The sequence below is a fragment of the Melanaphis sacchari genome, unplaced genomic scaffold (assembly GCF_002803265.2).
Source record: "Melanaphis sacchari strain LSU unplaced genomic scaffold, SCAv2.0 Contig11_pilon_pilon, whole genome shotgun sequence".
NCBI classification, from domain to species: domain Eukaryota; kingdom Metazoa; phylum Arthropoda; class Insecta; order Hemiptera; family Aphididae; genus Melanaphis; species Melanaphis sacchari.
This window is the reverse complement of record NW_020270469.1, coordinates 7459375-7472731: the sequence shown is the minus strand read 5'-3', so window position 1 is coordinate 7472731 and position 13357 is coordinate 7459375. Positions and strand designations below refer to the sequence as shown.

The window sequence follows — 13357 nt, the reverse complement described above, 5'->3', positions numbered from 1 at the left end:
ATAATGACTTCAAACTTAAAATTAAATTTATTATAAGTTAAAATATTCTATAAAAAAATATGTTTAAGACTAAATAAATATATCATAATATTTTATCATTGTAATATGTGACTTTCAAAATACATAAATAATGAAACAACTATTTAGTACGTTAAATAAAATATAATTTTTAAGAAGTGAATTTATTATAATGATCGCATTATAGTTTATAATAAACGAGCTAGTAATTAAGAATCACCTAAAATATGGATGTACCTATCGTATGTACAAATTTATTAGAACTTGAAAAATAATATTTTTTTCAGGCACAGTAAATATAAGTTGATACTTTTTAATATTTTATTCCCGTAATACGCATATAAAACAAAATATCTACTTCACTACAACTATAATTAAACTAAAAATTATAAAACCCTGTCTTATGAAAGTTGGATAAAAACTAATATTTATTGGATTTATAATAATTTTCATTTTGGAAAGATTATAAAACTCATATTTACGGTATTTGTGTTTTTCTAAACATAAAATAAAAGAAAAGTACTATGTGCGTATCTCTGAACAAATAAACTATCACAATATAGGCGAAAACTAATAATTCCTTTTGTTATTGTATCGAAAGTAAAAAAATAATAATAATAAAAACATAATTATATGAGATTTTGTGAGTTTGATCAGTTAGACTTTAAGGGTACATTAATAAAGTATATCTTGTTTTTTTTTTTTTTTCAGGACAAGCCGACAAAAGCAATTTCAGTGAGTCAATATTTATTTTAGAAACGTTTTTTATTATTATTTTATGATGTAATATGAAATTTCTATAACATACACTATAAAGAATAAGAAGTAAAATTATTTTTCTAAAATATAGAAAACATTTATAAAACTAATGTTATAAATTTATATATTATAACTCAATTACATATATTTATATCATAATATATCAAAATATAAATATATGTATATTTATGTTATAAGTCTTCTTCTTAATTGATCGTAAAACTAATTCAAAAGTTTGTGAAGCAATCCAATCCCCAATATACAAACACGGAACAAATTATTTCTATTACACGATAACAATAAGTTCGTAATGTTTGACAGCAAAACGTCTACGGTCAAGTATATTTACAACTTAAACGTCACTATAGTTTATTGGCAATGGTTGTTAGAAATATTATAATAAACATAGACTATTTAAAGAGAATATAAAACCAATCAATAAGATTTTGATTTTTATTGAACCTTTCTACTCTTAACTAAATATAAATTAATGAATGGCAATTTATAATACTATATCATACAATAGCAATACAAACATAGATACGACACATATTTTATATTACATATAATATAAGAAGGATTATAAAATAGAGTAAGTTAATATTAAGGAATATTAATTATTGCAATCAAACCATGCTCGGAAAATAAAAAAGAGAGATTATAATGGATAACTGAAAAGAAACATGTTAGACTAATCACACATCGACGTACGGAAATTGTCTATGCACTGCACCAGCCAATGAATATAATAATAATATTATTACAAACATAGCAACATAATATTATATTGCATACTTCATTGAAAATTGTACATCACACGGTGTGCGCATTTGAGACTCAGAGAGAGTAACTGAATGACGGTTTAAAAGCTGTCGTCAAATTCGACCTTTGCGACCAAACATTATAGTATTAGGATCTAAGAAATTATTCTTTTTCCAATATCACCACGAATGAGATATTCTGTTCAGATAAATATTTATATAATTTTCCAGGAATCGGTCTGTTATATTAATTCTGTATATCAACGAAAAATTCACATTCAAAAAACAGTATACATTAACCATTAACACACAGCCTTAACTGATATAACCTCATGTATGCGACCATACAATTATGTCAACTATTACTGTCGTCAATATATACAATAATATAAACACTTAATATTATACACAATGTATTATAATATACATATGTTTTTTATCTATCTATGAAATAAACCAAATACTGTTGCCTCTCGATGTCTAGCTGTTACAAAACTACTATAGATCAACGTAGTGGTGTCATTGAAATCATTACGTTAATCGTCTACACTATACTTTGGTCTATAATATGATATTGAATATTCACTTTTGATTTAATGCTCAAAAATTGTATACGAAATACAAAATATTTTATTCTTTCGATATAAAACAATAAACATCGATACCAAAACACATTACTTTCTGACTTTTTAAACAATAAGTAATAACCATTTAGATAAAATAACACGCATCGTTAAGTACTTTCGAACGCAATCCAAGTGATTGTGACTATAATAATAATAATAATGTAAAGCACACATGCGTACACCAATACACGAAAATGATCTATTTTCAAACATTTTGTCTTTATTTTTCGATTATTTGTCGCACGAATGTTTCGTATAAGCTATTATAAGGTTATTATTATTATTATTATTATTATTCTGAAGAGAAAGTAGAAGAACAACTGCGGAATATAAAATATATTTATATGATCATTTCGTTCGCAGTAAATTTCAGCGATCTCATTGTCTCAATTAAAAGTATGAATAATTTATTATGTATATACATATAGCCAAATCAAAAGTCACAGACCTTAAAAAAAATTATATTCCTTGGTTAAGCTTTATGATAATGGTGATCATTTCTAATATTGCATAACTGTACGTGTATAAATTGCTATGAACTCACTGAAATATTTACACATAATTTCCTTAATTTCCGTCACATGTGCCATGTGCGTATAACTCCAGAGACGAATATTACGCTTAACGAGCGTAAAATACACATAAGTATACATATATTATATGTTTATAATGATAATAAGGTGATGATTTTTTTCTAGACTAATACAATTTATTTTCAATATTTTCTCTGAATTTTCGGAAATACTCCTTTCAGTGAATTTCTAAATGTAGAATGCTTTTAATAACATAAAGTAAAAATGAAGTTAAAAATATGATTAGTTACATTGACGGACACTACTGCTATAGCAATAATATATAATTTTGATATAGGATGGCATGACTGCTATAGCAGTAATATGAAAAATTTCATATTAAGACAGTACAGTTATAATAGTACTAATTCTAATGGTATCAAATTAAAGTAGACATCAGACTGCCACATCGTGTTTACTTAGATAATTGGGCTCTAACACATTTTTGTGGAAAAAATACCAACAAATTATACAATTTTCTATTAACCAACTTGGTTATTACTATAGTAGTAATAAAAAAGTGCGTTCTAAAAGCAGGTTAAGACAATTTAGATAAATGACAAGTACCCGTCAATGTGTTAGAAAAAAAAACTAATAATTTTGTTGTATTTATATATATATATAATGTAATTAAATCTCATTACATCATGAAAAAATAAAAATATAAAAATTATAAACATTTTGAAAAAAAAAACAGAAACAACGAGTATCTTCCATTAAAAAAGATCACTTCGCTTATTTAACCTATTTATTTACTGCATATATATAATATACAATATTTATATTATTGTACTCTCTTGGTAAATATTTTATAAAAGAGGAAAAAAGGGACCAACTCTATGATCAATTTCTCTTGGTCAACTACTGCGTGTTTAACACATTATATAATAAATATACATATACAGAATGATTCACCAAACAATATCATCTTCATTCTTATTATTTTATTAATGACTTTGTTCAAATTTTGATTTTTGATAATATTTTAAGAATACTTGAGAATGATAATATTTCTATGTATTTAGTTTCTATAAGTAATTTAGGTATGTTCTGTTGATCTGTAATGGTACTCATTTTTTTATCAAATAAAAAATATTTTTATAACTTTAAGTGCAGATGATTTTATTGAACGTTTTAAGTTAAATATCTAAATCAAAATAAGAACAAGTAGTCTGTTAATTATTATATGAAATATAATATTAAAAATAGTAGTCCTTAAAAATGTTTTTGCAAAAAATATAAAATAGATGTAATATTTTATTTAGTATTATACTGGGAAGATATTTAACATACTATGAGATATGGATTACTAAAATGTTTCACCATAACAACTATATCTTTCAAACCCATATTATCGTAGACCTATTATTTTCAGTGCACAAAATTAATTAACTTAAAATCCTCCATAAATCAAGTTTTAATTTAGCCATGTACTACACGTACAAAAGTCGTCTGACTAACAAACAAAACTTACACAAAAAGTGTAATGATTCTTATTTTAAAAAAAAAAAAACAAGTTTATGTCGTCACAGTCCTTAATTTTATTATTATATAAAACAAATAAAATTGTCTTTAAGTATATTTAAATATTTTAAAAGTTAGTATTTGAACACATGCATTATTAAAGGATATAATAATGCTGAACATGTTTTTGATTAATCACTCTGTTGAATATGTGTGTATATAAATTATATTATAATATAAAATAATACTCCGACTTTACCAAGGCCTAGCCAGTTATAGAGAGAGAGAGAGAGAGTGAGAGAGAGAGGGAAAGAGAGAGAGATCACTTTTAACAGGGATAACAAAAGAATGAACCCTGTCAACAACCAAACTGCTTTTCTTCCGCACACAGTGCACGCGGCACTACAAACTCACATTAGTATACTATTCATATATAACGTACATTTTAAAAGTGTATATATATAATATGCGCGTCCAAGCACAAGCACAGGATAGGCTCATTTGGCCTCTGTCTTCATCTCCATCATCACGCCGTCGACATCATTGTTTCCTCTTCCACATACATGATAATAGAACCGCGCATTATTGCTGTGACTTTTTCGACAAGACTAAACAAACAATGAACCTGCTAACAGCCGAAAATATTCTTAAAATAATTTTTTCCTCAAAGTATCGCTGTAATAACACATTTTACAATATTATCATTATTATTATTACTACTACTACTACTACTACCATAGCTTATTGGTTTACGCGATACCGGCAACCATATACTCCTTATAGCTACATTACTATTATTATTATTGCAATTTAATAATAATTGCGAACCGACGCGATAATATTATAATAACAACGACCGTCGTTATCGCGAATACAATACAATCCATACCAAAGTGGATTTTCGACGAAAATTATTTCAAAGTGTATAATATAATATTATTACATCTTAAGATAAATTACGGATTTATTTGACGCCAAGCCGGGTGTAAAGCTGAAGAAGCGACCGTTGAAATTAACATGACGCGAGTTCCCAGTTGTTATTTTGATATACCATACATACATAAATAAAGACATTAATTACACAGACTTAAAAATAATAAATTTTAAAAATATTTAAATATAAATACAAATATTTAAAAAAATATATCAATCGATACTTTCAAATTGCTTACAAAATAATTTGTTTTTACCTTATAGTTGATCTCAACTGGAATAATTTTTTTTTTTTGGTCTTACAATATTTTACACTATACATTTTATCGATGTATTTATATGAATTATTTGTTTTCTTTGTCAATGTATTTTTAATTTTCGATTGGGTAAATATAATTTACAATAAAAATATTAGTATATTATTAAAGTACTTATAAATTATTAAAATATTTTTTTCTAAGTACTATACAAGACTGAAAGTATAGACACAATGCTGTTATTTTTTCGTCAGGCCAATTATTGGACTCTGTACACGCATACAATGTCGTTTCAAATTGTACTATAAAATAAGGATACTTACACCTCTTATTTCCAATAATAATTTTTGATAAGTAACGAAATAGATGAAGTCAAATTGTTGGCTTATTCAGCGGATATTACATTATCAGTATTTACTTATATAATACTTCCGAGAAACGATATCTTAATTTATTTCGCAACATACTTTATAATAAACACAAATAAAAAAAACAAAACGCCTAGTCTTCATGTAACATATCATTGCATATAAATGACTTACGTCAACGTTTTTGTCATTTAAAGTAAATGTATTATCCTATTATTTAGGATTTTTTTAAAACATATACTTTTAATCATATTTTTATTAATAAGCTATGCTCCTATGCTTATACTACATTATATATAATATTCACAGCACGCCCGACAATCATAATAATAATTAAAATATTTTTCAAGAATAATATTTGCACGCCCAAATTATATTTTATTAAATAAATACGATCATAAATAAATTGTAGTATAATAAACCAATTATTATTATAAATATTTTATAATTCTTTTGAACATCGTAATCTCAATTTACCTTATATAAATACAATAAAAGCACGATTTTATGTTCACAATATAACTGAATTTATAGCATAACTTATGTCATATTATTGAGGTATAAAAATATATTTCGTGTCAATAGATGAAAACTAAATATAAACTTGACTTTATCTTTTACGAACATTTTTAAATGACCGAGACATCTCTTGTGTACATAAATTATATAAAAATTTAAAGTAGAACATTGCACGTTTCTTTTTTGGCCTGTTTATTTACTGCTATTTTCCACATATTATTTATGTTGAATATAAGTTTACCATTGTTTACATACGTACGGTATATTTTCGAAATAACATAGTCGTTAAATAACATAAACTGCGAAAAGTTTAATTTATTCAACGTAAAGCAAAGTATTTTTCCAGCTCTTCGTCATAGTATAAATATTTATTTTTTCTATTTTTACAACGAATCTTTTTAGGTAAGTTATGATATTATTATTTATACATAATATTGGTGTCAGATCAGCAAATAATATTTCTTATTGTTTATCATAAATTTCAAAAAAACACTATTATTATTTAATACATACATTATACCTACGTATAAAAATAATAATAAAATATTAAAATGAAAATAATACCAACGTGGATGAAGGAGGCTGTCTACTTTGAGCTTATAGACTTTACAAATTCGAACATATTTTGAAACTAACTTATCGCAGTTAACCAGCTTACAAACATTCACCCATTTTTTTTTTCATCACATATTATTTGATAGAAATGTTTGGTGTATAGATATCAACATTTCAAAATTTAAAAACAAAAAAAGCTTAAAAATGACAAGAGCTTTAACTATAATACATAATGTAATATACAGTTGTAATTGTTTTATTACTAAAAAAATAGTTTTTATGTGATTATGTCAAATAGTTTAAAATAAAATTATTTTTACAAAAATTTTAGAACTTAAAATCATAGAAAAATAAGATTGGTTTTTCTATAAATCTATAATACTTAATTATATGACGTTGGAACTTTAAATTTAATTTTACTCAGTACAAAGTATACATATTTATTTATTAATCTTAATTTATTATTTTTGAATTCAATTGCCTATTCAGAACATCATATAATAACAATATTTAAAAAAAAAAACGTTTGTTCTTCCCCATTGAATTTCTTAAATGAGCCTACAATAATTTTATATTTAAAATACTTTAGAATATTGACCCCATCAATAAAATTGTATTATAATCAGATAAAAAAGTTATTGTATTTAATTTTCTTTACATACACACAAATCCAAATATAAAGCTTTATCAACGTAAACGAAATACATGGAACTGTGCTGTAAAAATTATATAGTGAATTAATAGAGTATAAAATTTAAAATTTAAATTAATCAAAATTTCTATAGTAAATAATATTATTTTATTAATTGATGCATATGCCTACATTCCAAAAACTGAATTATTATTATTATGTGTACACATATTTCATGATGATATATAAAATATTGTATAGATCATAATTTATAAATAACATTAGCTATGACTGGGTGCCATTCAACAATTGCTTAAAAGCAAAGTCAATTTAGTTATTCAAGTCATAAAATATTTTAAAAATAAAAAATATGAAAACACAAATAATTGAAAATTAAAAGTTATAATATGTATGTCTTATATATTATAGAAACATAGTATATATTTTTAAATGATATAGTCTACATATGACTACAGTCAACTTAATTTATTTATTTATATCTCGTTAAGAAATTCCAAATATAGGTATATTGAGTATTTATACTAGTACACATTAAGTAAGCATTAATTAAGTATATTCGATCATACACACTAGTACATTATATATATATATATAAATTTATTGTTGCATATAATAATAATATACTATTAATCACAAATTATATAAATAATATAACAAAATAAAATATAATTTTATTATTAAAATTGTTCTATATAATATGATAATAATCATTCAACAAACAAAGCAATTAATATGTTATTTTATTAAATTAAATAACATTTTGTGAAATTTTAAAAACAAATTTCATCATTTCTTTGATAATAAAATATAAAACAATGATTTTAACATTAAAAATCTCGATAGATGATATTAATAATAATTAATTTATATTATAATTGGTTAAATTTTTTTGTAATGTAAATCTATTAATTGATCAATTTAGATTTTAGTATTTACTATTGAGAGTTATCATAAAATTTCATAAGTGTAAATAATTGTTATTTATTACAAATATAAATCAATTTAATGGTACCCCAATTTAAAATTAAAAAAAAAAAAATAATAGTAATCATAATAGCAAGGAGTTCAAATATACACATATATAAGCCTTTAAGTTTATTGACACGAGTTACAATTATATAAAGTTTAAAATATTATTAATTATTTTATAATTAGATCATTTTAAATCGATTAAATCTAATAAAATACTGAAAATAAAATATTTCATTCATTAAACAGAAATTATTTTTTTATAAGAAAAAAAGTTTATTCCATTCATTACCACGATTTACAGATCGAGTTAAAGGTATAAAAATGAAGGTAAAACCATTGATTTTTCACTCCTTAGCTATTCAAAACTTTTTTTCATTTTTTATAATTTTGATATTTTTTGATAATTGAAACCAGCTTATTTTCTAACACAATAAGATTACATAGATAATAAATATAGAAGATGTTATGTATAATGTATAATATATTATAAACAGATACTGTGTGTTCAATTTTAAAGGCAATAGTAAATATTTCGAACACATGACCTTGACTTTGATTTGAATTTTTTTTACTGCGTACATATAAATACATATTTTTTTGAAAAAATTCAATTTTTAATTATGTTTACCCACCCATGTACAGTAAAATAAAATTTTCTTAAATAGAAATCACTAATTTTGGAGCTAAATTATTATTGCTTTATTTTATTTTATTTTTTTTTTTTTGAGCAACTTTGACTAATTTATTTTTATCAAAACTACAAGATATATATTTAATTATTACGTCGATTATAATATACAAAAAATATTATGATAATTTAAAGAAACAAATATGCTGCAAATTTCTCTGTTGGTATAGAATCTACAAGCAAGTAAACCAAAACATAGTTTTTAAACTTCAACTCTTTCTTGAATAAAGAGGTTTTATTTCAAAAATGCAATTAAAAGATATAATACTGAAACATTTATTATTTGATTCTCAACCTATTCCAGCATATCTTGCTCCAAATAAGTTTAAAATGAAATATTTGGTTTAGCTGTTTAATAATGGAAAAAATTCAAAAAAAGTATAGTAAGTATATTAATAAAATACTATAAAATAAGTAAAATTATTTTAACTCTTTCGAGGAAAAAAAAACATTAAACTAATATGATTTCTAATCTTCAAAAAATTATAACAATAATATAATTTAATATATTAATTTCTTAAATATATAAAGAGTACCAGAATATGTATTTGTAAGTTACAAAATCATAAATGTGTCAATATTTATATAGAAAGAAAACTCAATATTTTAACTATAACCAGGATTTTATTGGATAAAAATTAAATAAAATGTATATAAACTCAACATTGTTTTTAAATTACAATAATGTGTTTATTATAAATTATAATAACTAATAACTAGTAACAATCGCTTGATATATAACCACAAGAAAAAAAAACTCAAAACACAATATTTCAATTAAACGGCTTTAGGTCATTTTTGGAACAGCTATCGATTATTTAACAATTCAAAACAATACATGATGGTAAGTATTCATCAATCATTGAGGGAAAAAAAGATCGAGCATAATAATTCACTTAAAGGAAAATGTTGGGAAATTTATGTACTTAATTACATAAAACTTAAATAACGTTTTTTGTAAAGGTGTTCATAAAATAAAGTTTATAAAATATAAATATTTTTTAATTTTTATTATTTCTTTAGGTATTATACGTTTTGTTAGAAATTCATCATCACGAACCCTTTTATGTTACTTCAAAAAATGTCAATATTTAATTAAAACCTATTCTATGATCAGAAATAAATTATTATAATGTAATATTTTCAACAAGAATTTTGTGTCTATAGTTACATCAACTATTAGTTATATTATCCCGTTTTGATTGCTTGTGTCAATATTTTATTTTTTTATTTTTTTTACATTGAATTGTACATTTTTATCATTCAAGAAAATAATATTTCCACCAACAGCCTATTCTAATTATTAATTTACAATTCATATATTTAAATTTGGTAACAATAAACTCTACAATTGTTTATTTTTGACTTCAATAAGTATTTTAAGATTTGAACCAAATTTTAAGTTTATAATTATTATATTGATTCAATTTAGTCTTATTTTTTTTTAGTCAAATAGTTTAATATTGAATGAAAATTACTCATCTATGTTTAAGTTATCTATGTAATATTAACGAACATCATACTAAATCCTTTAACAATTATATCCGGCATATTTTAATTTAATAATGAAATAATAAAAGTCATTCATATTCTATGAGAATGTAAATTATTTTTACTCAAATTTCTTCGTTTCGTTATGGTTTATTGTCTTTTTTAATTTATTTTAGGATTTAATATATTATAATATAAATAGGTATATATTTAATTTTTTTTCTGTACCCGCTTAGTTATTATTCGTGTATAAAGAACGATTAATTATTATCATAATTAATTTTTTTTTTAACGCCAAAGTTGGTATCCATTTTATTTTAAATTACACTGTAATTGAAATCCATTCATATTTATTTATTTTTTTTTTTTTTTTGAAAATTATGTTATCATGCACATAATATGTTTTCATACAAGTAAATTATTATAAAAATAATGCATACAATATCTTATACACATAATATACTATATCTTTATCAGTTAATAATATCTATTTAATTATATCATTTGAGCATGGACATTTCAGCTCATAACGATTTAAGTTAGTCAATTAAGTAATAGCAAGCCATTTCAGCTTAATTCGAACTTGCATCATCTAAACATAAATGCTTTATAGAAAAAAAAATTGTAGCATTTTATCAGGTTTTATATTTTTTTTTGATAAAATTTGTCAATCTATGATTATACAAAGTACCATTAAAAGAATAGCATAAAACATATATTATATGAGTCACAAATTACCATAGAAATTCATAAGATTCTGATTGAAATTTAGATATTATAAATAACCAATATGAATATATTATTTATTTTAGCTTTAGTTTAACTGTTAATTTTCATTAGAATGATACAAGGAGTTTTCTAAACTTTAATTTAAAACCTCCATTTTTGGTCAAAATTAATAAAAAATTGACTCAAACAACTGATGTTTAACAACAATATTGAAATCTATGTTTATTTTTCATTTTCCCATACAAAACTGTGAAAGACTATCGATAAAATACAAGAAAAAAGTGATGTTTATTTAGAATTGTATTTCATAAGAATAAATAAACATGTGTTAATTTATAATACGCTAAAAATGCATAACGTATACTCCTGAAAAATAACTTTGAAGAAATGCCATCTGCTATAAATGTGAGCATTTGATAAAGTAGCGTCCGTTCACAATTACAAATAAATTATACTTTTCATACGAATTGAGATATATTATCTAACTGTATGCTATTTACAGATGTTTACAATTTATTCGGATATTTTGCATAATACTTTAGTTGCATTAATTCAAAGTCTATAAACTCCAAATAATGTGTTTATATTTTATAATTTTTTTATAAAAATAATCATCCATAATTGTATTTTTATTGGTTTTTGTACCAACCATATTATTTTTAATATTTATATTAAGATTTTAATAATAACCATACATTTGTGAATATTATTTAAAGTATGAACTATTCATATAATTCGTAAAAAACTCTAAGTAAACGATAAAAAAAAATTATTTAAGAATAACATTATTTAAATAGAACGATATTATAATAATTCCAGAATAAATTATTTATTTAAAAATATATAAGCATTTACCAAACAATGAATATAATCTCTGTAACACATTTTCACAAGATTAATCCTAGCTAAGATAAAAGAGGTTTTCCAGTTACTTACATTATACGGCAATACCTGTTTTATTTTAACTGTTTAGTTAACCTAAAATCAATCAAATTGTACACAAAACCTAAAATAACACATTAATTTTTTACCCATAATTTTATTGAAAGTTAAAAGTTTAATTTTATTAATTTAATAAATGTATTAAAAGCAATAAAATAACAATGGCTTAACGAAATAATTATTATTGATAAACGTTTTAATCGCTTTGACAGTTTTCGTCAGTCATTTTTCACAGTCTCCTCACTTCTTATGTTTCGTAAATTTATCTTATATATTATATCATATTTATACTTATTTAATTTATTTTTCTCATTTACAAATATTATAAAATATCTGAAATCATATTATATTATCGATGTTAACGTTATTTCTAAAATTATTCCGAATTATTTTATAGCTGTATGAACAATTCGCAATTTCGTTATATTAAAATGATATTCTTCAAATTATATTAAAATTAAGTATCAACTTGCATAACAACACTTTGACAAATTCAAGATCACAAGGTTAATAATAAAAAAAAATCAACGTTAAATGTTTTTATACAAGTAATTTCAACCTACTATTAAGAAAAAAAAAACAATGTTTGGTCAAATCTCTAAATAATTTGTTTATTTCCAATAACAGTCTAGCAGATGCAAAACAAGCAAATGAGTTTTTTTTCTATTCTCCAATATGTGCCATTCACTTACTGTGTGCTTGTTTTTCTTAAATGTGATTTATTTCTTTTTCACGAGCAATAAAAAGGAAATTATTCACGTTCTACTTTAATTGGATTTCTTCAAATAATAAATAACCAATATCGCTTTGATACCTTTTGAGAATTTTAACCTTAAAAACAATTCAAACGGTTTTTCATTTGAATAATATTTCATAGTGAGTATCCCCTTAACAAAAAGTAGAACATCGAATATTGAACATTATAACAGTATACATTATTTATACTCGATGTACATATACGTATACATATTTTTATAACGTGTTTAAAATAATGGACTTTTTTTTTTCCATTTTTTAATAAAAAAAAAAAAAAATTTTAACGTGTTTTATC

At 22.7% G+C, this 13357-nt stretch overlaps 1 long non-coding RNA gene across 1 annotated transcript in view; it reads left to right on the top strand.

Moving 5' to 3' along the window:
- LOC112604318 overlaps positions 1 to 13357 on the top strand; it is a 149360-nt gene that overhangs the window by 67575 nt on the left and 68428 nt on the right. The window contains exon 3 of the long non-coding RNA XR_003115217.1: positions 730 to 753. This is a non-coding gene — a long non-coding RNA (uncharacterized LOC112604318). The remainder of the gene's footprint in view (positions 1 to 729; positions 754 to 13357) is intronic.